Source organism: Rhyacophila brunnea, unplaced genomic scaffold, assembly GCF_057557595.1.
Source record: "Rhyacophila brunnea isolate RB1 unplaced genomic scaffold, BYU_Rbru_1.0 scaffold_35, whole genome shotgun sequence".
Classification (NCBI taxonomy): domain Eukaryota; kingdom Metazoa; phylum Arthropoda; class Insecta; order Trichoptera; family Rhyacophilidae; genus Rhyacophila; species Rhyacophila brunnea.
Window position 1 is genome coordinate 516,404 of NW_028233017.1, and position 17,240 is coordinate 533,643.

Consider the following 17,240-nt stretch of genomic DNA (forward strand, 5'->3'; position numbering starts at 1 on the left):
GATCTATAAATGCAAAGCAAAAATAATTCCATGTGCAATGGGGTGGTTACAAAATTTCACAAAATTTTTTTGAAAGAGCTTGGAATATCCAACGTAGTCGAGGCATATGTGCGAACCATGGGATTGAGAAAGACCCCTAAACTGATAATTATTGTGCGAAGAAGGGGTATCGATGAGGATATAGCAGAGAAAGTGACAGTGAATTGTATTGATAAAGTTTGCACCAAGAATTGTATCACAAAATCTGCTTGAGAAATATAAATATTGGGTCAAACATATACCTATAAATAAAATAAATATGATTTATACACATTATTCAATAATTTTAAAAATATTAGTTATTTCTCGTGTTTTGTGGATTTTCCAGACATCTAAAGTAATAATAAAATCAATTATATCTGATAATATACGGTCTGTCATAACCAGAAGGTAAAACCATGAAAGACCAATAAGTCGAGAATAAATTGTGAGATTGGCTTGTTAAACGCAGAAAATGTGTCACTAACATTGAACTAAGCCTGCGTAGTTTAGCAAAAATATGGGTAAGTGTACAGTGGTGGTGAGATAAACAATCAGCGACGGAAAGTAGATAGAATCTTATTCCCATCAACATCGACTACCACCGGGTAAAACAGGCCTTATCCACGAAGATCAAACTGGTACAGGAAATGTAAAAGATCACACGCGGAGTTCATCAGATAAGCAAAAGTTCCTAATAGTTATGAGCGAACTTCCTAAATTGAAGATACATGCGAGTAATAAAAGAAAAATTAAGTAAATTCGTCCCGAATTATGATAGTTTATATATTTGAATTATTAAACTATACATTTTTTTATTGATAGATGCGTTTTATTTTACTTTTTACCCTTAATAAACCAATGTAATATTTAAATAGCTCTATAAATTCTGCAATATTATAGCAAATATAATAAGATCCCTGTTATTCATTTGAAAATAATTAAATTTATTTATGTAGTATACCTTTTTACTTATTACCCTTATTTACTCAAGAATTCACTAAAACTCTGTATAGAAGAACCTTTTTTTAGCAAATTCTAATATATCTCTTATTTAAAAAACAATTAAATTTATCATAGATTGCTTTATTACATACGAACCTATATTAATCAAGCAAATATTTAGATGAATCTATAGAGCAGATCATATTTATAATTATAACAATCCTATACGTTAACAATCTTATCTTTTGCTGAATTGTAAGTTCAAATTTCAATCAGAAATCCATTATTTATGTGTATACCTAGTTTACGGTGGTATTCAGACCCTTTATTATGTGCCTCCTAGTTCTACTTTGCATTATATTACCTTTTTAAAAATGTGATATATAGAAGCATTCTCAATATCTAGAGTTAAAAATATATTGATTGTGCTAAAATATTAATAAATGTGATGGATTCTACTCATTTATCATTTTTATAGCGTCGATACTTCCGAATTTACACATTTACAACGAAAAAAATTACTTGCTTTAAAAATATTATTGTTGTGTTTCGTTCTTCAATATTGTGATAAAAACACTTATATTTTTAAAACTTTGTCTTCAATCTATAATAATTTCAATGTTATTACTAAAATAGATAAATTTACCTTATAATTATTTTAAATAAATATAGTACTCTTCATGATAACATTTTAATCTTAAATAAAGTTATTTTAGTATTTTAACGAGTGTTTTATCCCTTATACTCAGTAGTTTATTATATTATATCAAAAAGAAAAAACATTTAAAGGAGATTATGCTTTACAATTAAGCAGAAATACTGCTTAAATTTTATCTGCTAATTTTATAAACTATAATCAGCATATAAAATGTTTTTTTTAGTAATGTTTATTCGTAGCAAATCAAATAAATCCATAACCTTTTTCATTTCATAGATGTTATATTTATTTAAATCTATCTAGATAATAGTACGGCCTTTCAGCAATTTAAAATAAATTCTTATTAAACTGCTAACCTGATATATTTAATATAAATGATAGTGGAGAAAATCTAATTAGGTAGATATACGATCCAGAGACTTAAATTTTATATTGAAGGTCAAAAACATCCGTTCGTGCGGAGTGTTGTATTATCAAACAGAAAATTAATATCAACTAGCTGCAAGGGATACATAAAAAGCACTATATGATTGATACCTAATAAATGAAAGCTTCTGGCTCTGAACATACGCTTGGTTGACATTGAAACAACTTTACACAATTTAAGAATGCAAGCGCATGTAATAGAAGCCATTATTAGTATGATGGTAAGTTTACTCGTAGCGATGACCCATTTTGCATGGTTAAATTAAAACTATAAATCTTTTATTTTTTTAATATAGGCTGTTTGTATTAAGGCTTACTTTAACACAGTTTTTTTCTTTAAAACCAAAAAGTGTATTCTCATAATGATAGTCATCATCAAATATACCTTTTTAACATAAAGACCAGAACTATTAATCCTATTTATAAAGGTTTTTGAATCTTTGAAAAAAATGCCTGGACCAGTGACGTATTTCAACAAATATTATTAGCAAGAAAATATGAAACATAAATAAATATTAAAAAAATATTTCCTTCTAATTCATATATTTTTAGTTAGTTTGTGCACGTAAATAACATTAATAAATAACCAAAGATTTAGATTTCAATATATAGATTATATTTGGACATATTGAATCATGTAAATAGGTTCAGATTATTATTTTAACTTAGTTTTATCATCAAGCATTGTGGCGCAGTGGTAGCGCGCTGGGCTCATAACCCAGAGGTCCATGGTTCGAAACCATGCGATGCTAGAATTTTTACTAGGTAATAATTGTCTGAGATCATGACTTGTGTTCCCATTGATGTATATTAACTGGTAGGTATTATTTCATAAACTTAATCAAAAGGGTCTATCCTGCTTAATAATTTAAATGACTATTTATTCGACTACTGGCTCGGTATTAGATGTTCTGTTCAAAAATTCAAATAATCATGATATGACTAAATATTCTATGCAAATAGATCGAGGCTTTAGTTTTAATCAAATTTGATTTTTAAAAGCATCAATTATGGCATAACTGAACTTCTTAATTAATTGTGCACTTCTGATTAATTTCATTCGAGGAGTTTATATTAAATAATACTCTTGTAAGATCATAAATAAAAATCCGATAATATTTCAAATTTTTATCAGTGTAGAAGGGAAATATTTAAAAATTGCTTGTATTATTTTCCAGATACCTATCTAAAGAATTAAGAAGGAACAATTGATTTTTTTCACCTCAATTATTTTTGTATTATTTTACTTTTGACCTTTATATTTTAATTTATATTGTTGTTAAATTATTAGATCGCATTTATTCATTATTTTACTTTTGTTTTAAGCGATAAAACTTGGGATTTTAAGCATAAAAATATTTCAATAAATCTGTTTTTATATTTAAAATTAATTAACCGCATAAATATCAAAATATTTAAATTATAAAATACATTTTGATTGAAATAAATCTAAATCATAATATTATTTTATCATACTGTTGATGATTTCTTTTAAATTAGCTTTTAGCTATTTTCAAGAAAAAACATCGAAGTTGTGACAACTCATTTCTAGATTTTTAATGTGCCGATCTATTTAATTGTAAAATTGGGCATATATGTCTTGAAGAATTCCTCTAGAGCACATAAAATTGAAACTATAGCCATTTTTAAAACTTATGAGCTAAAAAATATTTAATCTTCAAATTAAAAACTTATTGATACATATATCCCATGATGTAATTTATTTCATTTATGTTGATAAAAGACCATGATGGGTGGCTTGTTTCAATAAATTAAAAAAATCTCTAAATATTACCCGTAATATAACCAAAACAAACTTCAAGAAATTATCATGAAATAATTGCTAGTTTATTAATTATTTCATGATAATACATATTTTTGTAATAATTCAATGGTTTATAGCCAAGGCCGAAAAAATCCATTCAATTAAAGCGGATTTTCGAATAAAAATATACCTTAAAAATCATTTTCATATCCGAGGTTGTTAGAAAAAGCATTCATTATAAAAATAATAATGATTTATATTTAATTCTTATTTTCTAAATATAATGATATTTAACACATAGGTTGGATCGTAAAAATAAAAAATAAAAAATGTTAATATAGTTATATGTTAAGTAAACCATATAAAAATTTACAAAAATATAAGAATCAATTTATTTAAGCTTAAAATATGCCAATTTAAATAAATTAGTTTTATACCTATTTATCAATATTAAAGATTTAGAATTAAAAGAATAAAATAATTTGTAAAGCCTTTATGAAATTTTCGGTAATGAATAGCATTAAAAAGATTGCTGTAAGGTTTGCAATTCTAGTCTAAAATTATGCTTCTTTAAAAAAAAAATTAATTAAATTTGTAATATAGAGCCACCTGGGATATTTATATTATTAGTTCATAATATTATAGCAAGTTTATATTCACCTTCTTTATAGTTTAATATATGAGTCTAAGGCTCTGAATTGTTTCACATGTAAATTTGTGGTAATTTACATGATCAAAAAAATCAGACCTATTCTTTTGATATTTTGCATTGCATTGTGATAATATTTTAGAATTAATTATATGCTTGATTTACCATTTTATTCTTTTTAACATTAGTATAGTAAAAAAATACTCTATATAGCATATCGCGCCTTTGGATAAAAACTGTAGGCAGAACAAGTATATTTTTACATGCTTATAATATTTGCATTTTATTTATTTTGAATGAACGAACTATGAACTTAATAATCTAACCTCGTGGAATTCTGTCTAATTATTAGCAATCTGACTATTCAGTCTTTTTAAAAAATTAATTTTTTGATGTTGAAAATCTACTATAATATAATGAAAATAGTGGTTTTTTTTATAAAGATAATGACCTATTTTAATAGCTAAGTAGATTATATGAAAATCCATCAGAAAAATGTAATATGTTATTAAATAGAATAATTAATTCTTTCTTATTGTAAAAAAGACTAATTATATAGTCATTTCATATCCTTGTAAAATATTTGTGCTACGAACGATGTCATATTTAACTTTTAGAAAAAATCTTTAAAATTCTAAATTTTGAATAAATACATAAGATTTAATTATAATTTTAATCAAATATAGACCGAAAAGAAAATTAATTTCTTTTTTTGATCGAGTAAATACAAAATAATAAATTTTATTTTAGATGTAAGATATTGTAGAACAGATAAACATAAATGCAATTTGGTATTTAAAATTATGAAAGAAAATACAAAACAGTGCTATTATTTTCATTGTTAAAATTGTATTTTTTAAATTGGTTAATTGTGTTACACATAAATAATATATGCCATCAATAAATTTTTTCAAAAAATATGCCAAAAAAGGTTTTACTTGTTATAATCGACGGTTGGGGATTTGATGAAAATGAGAACGAAGATGATGCAATAAAAAAAGCTAATCCCAAGAACATTCCATATTTGGCAAAAAGATACCCCTCTTTCCTTGTAAGAACCATGGGTGAATATGTTGGAATGAGAAAAGGTGAAGAAGGAAATTCATTTTTTGGGCATAGAACTATCGGAATAGGTAGATCCATAGAATCTAATAATTCGAGATTAAGCAAGGTGATGTTTCATAATAAATTAGGCGAATATTTTGAAAGTTTAAATAAAAGCAAGCATGAAAAATGCCACATAATTGGATTGGCTTCGGATAAAAATCGCATAGCTCACATCGATTATATGATCGGTATAATGAAAGCACTAACCATTAAAAGCATTTTTATTCATGTTATCTTGGATGGTGTCCATTGCGAAGACACAAAGGGGTCATATTTTCTAAATGAAATAGTAAGAGCACAAAGAAATGAGGAAAAAGGAATCATCGCGTCTGTAACTGGGAGAAATTATGCTCTGGTTGAGAAGGAAGATTCCGAAAAGCTTGATATTACACATAAACTTATAACTACGGGAAAGGCAAGTACGACTAATGCCAGATTAATCGTTAATCAATCATATAATATAGGATTAAGAGATCCTGATATTTTCCCGATTTTGGCTAACCAAGAGGGGTTAATTTTGCCCCACGAACCAATTATTTTCTCTGATTTGAAACTTGGGAAGCAATATGAGCTCATTAGAAGATTTCACCGAGAAAACCCTTGTTATAGCCTATTTTATTATAGCAAGGATGTAAATGTAAGACATGTTTTCTCAAAACCTAAAATAAAGAATGCACTTCCCGATATTATTTCCAAAAAAGGATTGCGACAAGGATATGTATACGAAAAATCAAGACACGAACAGATGAATACTTATTTTCATGGAGGAAGAACGAAATTTAGAAAAAATGAGATTAGAATTTGTGTTGGAGAGAATGATTCTGACAATGAAAAAAATCCCCATACGCAAGAAATACTCGAACAGGTTGGAAAATTAATGCGACATGGCTACAATTTTATAGTTTGCACCTTGACAGCGATTGAATTCGCCATAGAAACTAAAGAATTTGATGAAATATCTAAAGCTGTGCTTGAAGTTGACAAAGCTGTTGGAATGTTATTTGAAATGTGCAAGATGCATGAAATGACTTTGATATTAGTATCTGAATATGGAAACGCCGAGCATACCTTCGATACTGATTACGATGTTTTTGATGGAAAAAATACAAAAAATAATACGCCCTTCATTATTTGTAATGGTGAAAATATACTTTCAGATTATGCAAGGGGTAAATCATGGTCCCTCAAAGATGTTGCACCTACTATACTTAGATACATGGGCATTAAAGTTCCAAAAGAAATGTCTGGGCATAATCTTTTGCATCACTACAAAAAACTTATTAAACGAAGAGACAAAGACCTGGAGACCAAATATTCAATCCCTGAAATATTATAAATATGTGAATAGAGATATATTTACCACTTTTTTTAGTTTTACTGACTCCTTTTGTCGTGGTTTGAATATTTTTTTACACAAATAAACATGGTTGTCTAGATCTGTGGTCTCCGAACAATGATGATATGGGAGATACTAAATTTTAATATAATTAAATCGCATATAACTGAAATAAAAAATCTTATTAATTTATTTAAGGTCTACTTCTTTCTTATTACTTTTGGTCATCTATAACCATGGCATGCTGGGTATTAAATAGATAACAATCGAATTATACTTCTGTGAATTCAATACTTTTCACAACGATTCTCTAAAATAATTTTAAATCAGTTAAATTATTACTGGTCGATTTTATATTTTTATCTTATAAATCAAAGAAATATTTTAGACATCTCTATATAGTAACCCATATTTATACTCTTTAAAATCATAATGTCTTTAAAACCTTTCTCAATACATTTAACCCTAAAAATCTTATGTGTTCAAGTTTTTTGATCGTTAACATCATTTGTGTGCATGCTTCCGCTTCAGTTGTCATTTATTAATATAAAATAATATAAGAAATGAAATGAAACTATAATTTTAGTTTTTACCAAAAAATATGCAAAGAACATTTATAAAGATAGCATCAGAAAATTTACAGTTTTATAAGCAGAGATTCTTGTTATCGAATAATTTATAAATCTTAAAAATTAATTTTAGTTAAAATAAGTAAAAATAGAAAGAAAAATAGGTTGATTACAGTCACTTTTTATCATATCAATAAAGTATATAGATAATTTTAGTTAAAATAAGAAAACTTTCTGCAAATTTTATTATATCTCTACATTAGAAACTGAGAATAAAGCATCGAAAAAGACGAAAAGTTTTAATGAAATCATGACAGGATAGATTGATTTTTGACTGTAAAAAAGGTTTAATTGAATCTCGCTAGCATAAAAAAAACCTTGAAAATGCGGCATTTACTATAGAGAATGCACAGTGTACATGTGTATAATAAAACACATGAAAATATAAACAAATCCAAACATTTCTGGGTGGATTTTTTATCAAAAATTAAAATAAAAATTACTTATGCAGCTAAAAAATACCCCTAAATCTTTAACACCAAATATTCTTATTTATATTCTTTTTGGTTCACAAAGTTTTTATCAGGATTATCACAAATGATTTAATTTCTAATTTGATTTTATTTTTCTTGAAAATTTAAATGAATTTCATCAACATAACTTTTATTGCAATAAGGTCAACCCAATCATATGGAATTCGAAAAGCCTTGCAATTGAAAAATTTTAACATACAGTAAACATAAGATTTTGCACTTATCTATTTTGCATGTTTAATATTTAATCTGATGTTAAATATGGCGCTTGTAGTCTGAAAAAAAGACACCGTGTAATAATTATAACATAAAATATGATATTTTGAATCAAAAATATGTCTTAATAGCGATTTAAAATTTTTAAACACTGATTATCTTACAACCAAATCAAACTCTAGGGTAACCAATGATTATAGTTGTTCAATTTATGTCTAACATTTACACTTATTTCATTTATATTATTTTCATGGCTTGTGCATTCTATAGGATTTAGGAAAACTATTGAACCAATAAATTAAAAGAGGAGATGTATCTTAAAAGATGTAAGAGAAGAAGGTTTTAAGAGTATAGATTTGATGCGATCGCGGGAATCAATCAAGTTGTGTTAAAATAAAATATCTAAAATTACACTGCAAAATCAACCCATAAATAAAAATAACAATTCATATCTTCTGTAAATTATATTTCAGTTTGTTTACTTATTGAATAATTTGATTTTTTAAACTATAATTTGTAAAATGAAAGTATCACTTTGCTTATATAAGAGATTCAGATAATAATTCTTTAAACTTACTCATATTTTTAACCTTTAATACGCATCTTCTGTTTCTAAGGTTTAGTAAATTCAAGTTTTATCCTCAATTCGATTGTTCATGGACATGTTTCTGCTTCATTTGGTATTCTTCTAGACCCTTAATATACGACTTATGGTATTTTGTGACCACACCATCATGTCTTATAAAAATTATATATATCATATAATTTTTATTCATTTCAATTATTTTTTATCAAAAATTTGAGTATTATAATTCTATTATATTATGTTATTTGATATATTTTCTTATTTCGAAAAAACAAACATATTTTTGGAATTGTAAAGAGTTAGACAAAATGCATTTTCTATTTAATAATATCAAATTGAATGTATAACACAGACATAAACAGGAATTCTATCTACATATATATTGTTTTATTTGTTATTTGATATTTGAATCTGCATTTTATATTGATATCTTTAAATATTTTTATAAATTATTTTCCATATGTCGTACATTAAGAAATATTGAAATAAAAAAGTCGTACACTACAGGTTTAGAGGAATTTCAAGTGGAGCAGAAGGATATGCACAATAAATACAATTGAGGATAAAACTTAAATAAATGAGTCTCGAAAGAAGAATAGGTGTTGAGAATGATCTTTGAGATGATAAGTCTAAAAGAAGTTTTTAGAAAATATGTTATATATAGCAATCTAAAGTTTGTTTTAACAATTTACAATAGCTAAAAGACAAATTAAAACATAATTTTTATTATTATACATTATTTATAGAGAAACTAAATTTTTAGCTATATAAAAAACCATACAATTTTGTCAAACATTTTTTATTCTTTACTGTCTGTTTTTTAATTATATTTATTGTTCTTTAATTATTTTCACCTATTTTTAATTTATTTAATTGATAATTGTATAAATTCAATTATATACTTGTTTGCATAGAGCTATAAAGATATTTTCTCTTTAATCATCTATGTTAAACACAACCAATGCACTTTTTCACATTTATACATTAATGAATAGATCTAAAAGACGAAGAAATGGGTCTTTAAAAAAATTAGACGCTCCTATGCGAATAAATGAAATTTATTACGCAATAGATTGTGCTTCTAAGAAATGAAACTATTAATTTTTTGCAAGATTTTATCCCAATTTAATAAAAATATGCTATATTTCGATCCTAAGAATATAATTCCTGACCACACGTCTTATCAGAAACAAAATTTCTCTTACCTAATAACAATTTTATATATTTTCACTGAAAAAATCAATCGTTATATGCCTTAAATTATGTATAAAACAGTCTTTTGAAATTTACTAGGCCGAGATTAGAAAATTATATTGTGCAGAACAAAATTGATGAGGTTTGATATAATGATTTGTCATCATAATACTCCAAATAAAATATTTATTGCAAAAATTTGCATTTAAAGACCTATTAATTTTTTTATCTGGAATAATAATTGTATTTATAATTCGAAAAAAAAATTTGCCCCGTTAATTATTTATTTATTATCTTAAGAAAAGACTGAATACACTTAAAAAGCCAGTTATTAGCCATAAAACGTCTTTTTTTGTTAAAATAGTAATGAAAATAGACGCTGAAAGATGTATTTGAAGTTTTTTAATATTACAAGACTGTTATTATATAATTTTTTATTATTTAAAAGGTAAAATTTCCAGCGTTTAGTTATTATAGTGATTTTCATAATACACACTAGATTAAGTAAGTTATAATCTGATTTATATATTCGGCTTTCGGAGTCGAAGAAATTAATAGAAAAGCCATAACACTAAGAACATGGAATTTTTTAATTCTTTAATTTCACCTATTCACGAAAATTTCATCTACACAAGCGCTTAATGATAATTAGTATATACCAAATGACCATAAAAACTATTTTTATTCTTTATGCGTTTCTTTTAATTTAAATTAAAACTTCTATTTTCAGCTTGAAAGTCAAAAATCGGTATATGTCAAGGCTTATATTATTTGGCTCATTCTTCTAAAAACACGAATTTTATCGATGTTTATCTTATTTATTGATGCTTTAATGTGATTTTAGATGTCTATAAAAGCCCCGCTCTTATGTTAAAATAAGTCAGAACTTTAAAAATTTATATTTTATATCAATTATATTATCCAAAAAAACTACGTATATCTCCCATCATCAAAAATAGCAATTAATTTAAAAATATTTTAATATATTTTATTAGAAGATATTATGTTTATTATATTAAATAAGGCAGAATAGCGAATTTCATAAGGCAATATTTATTTTTTCGACAATTCAATTTCAAAATATATAGAACCGAAAATTGATAAATACCGAATTATAAGATATCAAATAAATACACAGCTAACTTTAAACGATAAATTTTTTAATATTACAGCTATTTTTTAGAATAAAAATCATTATTTTTGATTTTAACGTATGTTAGCCTTGTGACTGTGCCGAAAATTATCAATTCCCCCATGATAATATAATAAAATCACTTTTGCGTATCGTTTTTACACCTATATAAGATTAAAAAAAGATTTGATAGTTTGGATTAGATTATTGTGCAAAAAATAATTGATTGAAAAGAAATTGCCACGCTTCATTGATAGTATTATGTCATTCTATTCTTAAAGTGTTTTAAACACGTCAAATATTTTATAAAAAATCCTAGGATACGATCAAAAGCTATCATAATATGGGTAAGGTTTTTTGTTTTTTTAAAAAATTAACACCTATCAATCCACAGCAAGGCATCTTAATTATTTATTATCCGCCGTTTAACCTATATTGATCTTTTATTTTTATATATTTGGAGGAAAAATATGAATAGTAAGATTTATTTATTTTGCAGTTTCTAAAAATTTTGATTTTAAAGTAAATTCGCAAACTTATAAAAAAAGTAGCCCGTATCACACAATTAAAATATTATATGATGTAGACCAAGCTTTTTTTAAAATAAATTTAAAAATTGCAAAAATCAACACAAAAATATAATAAGATTAAGAAAAATCTATTCAATCAATAATAACATACATGTATGTGGTTTTAGCGCTTGTAAAGTCAACAATGATCATGTATTGGATTATCTCGCATTTTAGAAATTACTAAGTATGAAAATAATGTTTCATATTCACCGGTGAATGATTATAATAAAATTGTCAAAATCACTGTTGGTAGGAAAATAAATGGAAAGAATATCATTGCTTCGTAAGTATATGTTTAAATCCATTTTTTACTAGATAATTCAAAAATGATCCAATGAAGGTGGAAAATAATATAATTGGTTGCCAACACGATATAAAATGGGATGGTGGGCAAATATAATACCGTGATTCGAATGATAAGGAATGATGAATACCAACTGACTTATAAGCATACGAAAAAATAATGGTATTGAGGAAAGCATTGAATTAATAAATCTTGAAAAATTAATATATATTATGGCTGTAAAAGTAAAGAAATTAAAAAAATGTTATCAGAATAAAATATATAAAGCAAATTAAGTTTATAATGATAGAAATTATAGATAACTTAAAATAAAACAAGTTCATAAATATATTTATTGTATTTGGGCATATTTGTATAACATAAAAAGGATCATAATTAAGAGAAAAAAATGCTTCTTTGTTCTAAAACTTTTATATAATAAACAAAATTCTATATCAGATTTTGTATAAAACGCAGAACAAAAATGAGCTATAATTTATAATTACTATAAAGGCGTGAGTAATTGTATTAAATTATAAAATCCTGGAATATGCAATATATAAAAATAAGTATTTACTAGGCATGACTTTAGTACATTTCTTTAATAAATTTAATACTTACTATTCCGCTGTTTTTCTCTTCTCATTTCTCGATCTAGCTCTTCAAAGTCATGTCTTAGGCGTTTCTCGTTATTTTCAATATCCCTCATGGATAATTCAAGTCTTTGGTTTTTGCAACGTAACTGTGAGCATTCATCTTCAACTTGTCTTTGAGAATGTATTATCCTCTTTTTTTCCTTTTCCCAATCCATTTTACTTCGCTCCATTTCTGAAACATCCTTCATCAACTGCTTTTTTTCTTTTTCCCAATTTTGTTTATTGCGGTCCATCTCGGCAATTTTGATCATCATCTGTTTATTAGAATTTTTGGATTCCGTAGTCTTTTTTAATAATTCTTCAGATTTTATTGTTATATAATTCTTCATCCTTAAAAACTGTACAAGTATTTCTTTCCTTAAGTCCTCAATATGCTGTTTTTCATCGTTTTGAGACATAAAGTTATGCTTCCGAGCTCGTAATTGATTAACCTTTTCAAAAAATACATCCATTTTAGTTTTGAACGTATCAAGAACACTCTCTATTTCTTCTGATTTTTCAGTTTCAAATATAGACTCATATGTTGGTGGTAGTTCTAAGCCACTATGTATATGTGCATTTTTAAAAGGAAAAAATACAGTACTTAAGAATAATGTTTTATACAAGAACGACATATATTTACCAACAAGAATATGGTCCTTTTTATACTATTAAATTTTCTTTTATAGGAAAATTTAATGCTTTGTATCCAAGAAGGAAAATTCCATATATATTTCAATATAAAGTGGCAATATATAATATTTAAATCGCCTAAAGGTGTTACTTTTATGTCGACGGCTATCCAGAAAAGGGAAAAACAATAAGTGATTGCATTAAGAAAGCTATAAATAATCCATTCGGTGCAGCCATAAAGGTACATACATCGTCGAATGTAAGAAAATTCCAGTCATTATGTTTGATTACTCATTAGAATACATCTGTTTAACTGTAATAAATCAAATAAATATTTTGGATTTAAATATTAAGAACTTTATTATGAACACAAAGCTGTATTTTGGAATCATAAATATTTATAAAAAAACGAATATATAAGGAGTATTATCAAAGAATTCTGATTCGTGTAATTTAAAATATAAGTTTCATTTCTTTAAAGTTTTATAATAGATTTTCTTTGGAAAAGCATTACTCGGATTACTTAATGCCTCATGTTTGTTTCTGTCTTGACTTATGTGTTATTTTTTCAAAATATTTTTTTCTTTTTTATTATATACCAAATTATTATATGCTAAAACACTTAATCATGCAAATATTATATTCAGAGCATTTTAACATACAAATAAAGTATATTCATAATGCAAAATAAACATCTTAGACTTCATTAAGATAGAAAAATCGAAAAAATGAATATTTTATGTATTTTGTTAAAAATTCCCCCATTCTTTATTTATATGCAAAACAAACTCACTATTTTTCTTATTTTCAGTTTATATTAGCTCATTTGTGTATTAATGCTATGTAAGGCAATTTTTCTAAGTATATTTAAGGCCTGACCACTATAAAAAACTCTGATAAATGTATATATATATAAGAGGTAGATATGTGGGGTTTCGGCTGATAAAGTTTTTACATTTTAACTTGTAGGAATAATCAAAAAACAACTTTATTTGCCTCATACTATATAAACCTTTGTTTATTTTTCGAAATACTATTTTTTGGATTTAAATATATATTTACAAAGCCCATTTATCACTTTTTGATTCAATAAAGTTGTATGTATATTAAAATAAAGTTGGCATTTTTTTATAGTTTAAATCTGCACAGATATAAATAAAGTTTTTATAAAACCAACACAAAAAATTTAGAATATAAAAATTTAAAGCATCCGAAACGAAATCTTTAAAGCCAATATATTAATATATCACAGCCACATGTTATAAAACTTACGCGCATTCAAGTATAAAACGGTGTGGGAATGAAGAAATATAAAGGGTTTTATTTTAATATAAAAAAATTGCAAATACTAAACAAAATATTTATAACAAAAAGATACTTTAATGTCAAGTAATAAAAAATTGTAGGGTTGGTTTTTGATTGGTCTTATTGGTAGAATTAAGGGTGATTTCAATATTGATTTTATTTTTAAGGATGAGTAAATCGTCCTTAGGTATCAGAAAAATCAATGCGTCATATTTGCAAATTTAAGAGAGAAGCTACTGTAGGAATTTACAGTCAACAAAAAAAACGTTTAAAAGTTTTCAAAATTATGATTATAAAACATAAATATTAGGAAATAGACTAACTAATTTTTATATGAAAAATCATTTGGAATGGATTGATATTATGTGAAAATCATTCAATGGCATAAAAATATAAAATTTTGATGTAATCTAATTTTTTTTCCGGCAAAATACAATTTTTTGGGAAATGTAATAAAAAAAGTATGTTTCTATATTAATATATTTTATTTTATCAAATATAAGTAAATGTGGGCTATTTAAAAAAGAAAAATCAATAACTTACAGTTATATACCCCACACAAAATTTTATAATCCAGAAATTAATATTATCGTAAAAATAGGAAATAAAAGTTATTAAAGAAAACAAATCATAGCGGAAATCTACGAAAAATTTAAAAGGAAATTTATGCATAAAACTACAGATGTGAAATTATAAATTTAAATAAGGCCATTATAGCAAAGTATTCCATTAAAATATAGCAAAAAATGTGGCTATTGTTCATAATCCTATATTTTTAATAAAATTATAAACTGAAACACAATATTAATTTGTATTATTGGTAATTATATAAGATAGAATGCACATGCACCATAAATCTAGTAATTGATAATAATTATACCCTTTATGATATAATGCAAATTTTAATAAGACTTATAACAAAGCTTTAATTTTTTTTATTGCTCTCATAATTCAAAGTCTTAACTGGGTGTCAATATGCAAAATTAGAATTTTGTAAACAAAAACTTAAAATGTAAACATCAAGTCAATAAAACCATGCTCTAAATACGAAATATCGTGGTTATAAAAAAATTGCATGAAATGTAGTCGCTAAATTGTATTTTTAGTTATAATATTTCCACGCTAAAAAGCATCGTGCTGATAAAGACACACAATCTAACATATAAGGAGTAATTACGAATGTTTTTTTAAGCGTCTGCCGAAATTCGTTAAATTTAATTTCTGTATATTTTTGATATTGATTATGACATAAACGTGTTTGAAGATGACTCTAAATAGAAAATTAAGATTTTGCTAAAAACAATCAATAGGTATTAAAAATATTGCGCAAATATTTATTTTGCATCTATGTATTAAATATGTATTTCATGACCAATAGATATAATGAAGATTGGATATTTTTTATAATAGAGAGGTGGTAAATAAAACATAACTTGTAAATTACAGAGGGTTTTGATTAAAATATAGTTTTAATACAAAAAATGACATATAACTTTCAAAAGAATAAGCTCTTGACAAGGCACAATGAGTATTACTCCATACAGCAAAATAAATATCTAGATACTCTAAACCGGTGGCAATAGCCCTTATATTTAAATTGTCACATCGAACTAACTAATTTGAAATGTGATCGTGCTTAAAAGCATTAAAATCTCTCCATAAAACAATTTTTTTAAGTTCTTCCCTATATCAATCGGTTAAAATACAAATAAAAAAGTTATTATGCTTAAATTACATTTAAAAATTAATTTATGAAACATTAAGAAGAATATAAAACAGAAGTTGATGAATACTAGAAATCGTAAAAAATTTAGTAAATTTGTAACATTTTCTATAAAATAAACTTTAATGGTTAATTTAGTGTTGCTTTTGTTGGAAATTATATAATATCTGATTCAACCATGGTTTGATAGGCATAAGATGGCTTTCATGTGAGTATCTGTTTTTTTAAGTTATTAATTTATATTTTATTTGTGTAATACACGAAATTTAGATCAACAGCTGTAGTTTCTTGCGCTGCCAATACAATTTTCAGGCTTTTTATAGTAGACTTGATTGCTCTGAGGTTATTTTTCATATATCAATCGGTTCTTTTTTTTTAAACAATGATTTTAAAATATAAGCTTTTGAGAGTTGAAACATTTTAACCCAAAATAAAATAAGGACTTGTTCCATTCAAAAATATATGACGGAAACACTAATTCTATTTCTTTACATATCATTCAAAATATATAACCTCCTAATATATTCCAAAATTATAAATTATATTTAAAAAAGCACATTCCTCGGATGATTATAAAAACATTTCTGCTTTTTAACGAACATCGCATACAAGGGAAATTTAAATTTTATTGGTCATTTTGATAAAGAACACTCAGTAAAAATTATAAATTAATTAGAAAAGCCTGTTTTTTTAAGAAAAATTATACATGGGATTTATTTCTTAGAATAATATTTTATAGTCGAATTTTATGCGTGCATATTCGACTGAAAATGCAACGTATTTAAGAAATATATATTTCATTAGCTCACGTCATATGTTCTGTTGTTCAAATAACTGTCCCAGGATAGATAAAATTATAGCCGAAACTTATTCTAATGATGACTAAAAAACTTAGAATGATTCGCCGGATTCGAACCAATTTTTTTTTCGTATTGCATCTATAACTTTTACAAAA

General features: G+C 25.2%; 1 non-coding gene across 1 annotated transcript; it reads left to right on the forward strand.

The window, feature by feature from the left end:
- Positions 1-2,727: 2,727 nt before the first annotated feature.
- On the forward strand, positions 2,728-2,799 carry TRNAM-CAU (transfer RNA methionine (anticodon CAU)). The gene has a single exon. It is a non-coding gene; the product is annotated as a tRNA-Met (tRNA).
- Positions 2,800-17,240: the final 14,441 nt, after the last annotated feature.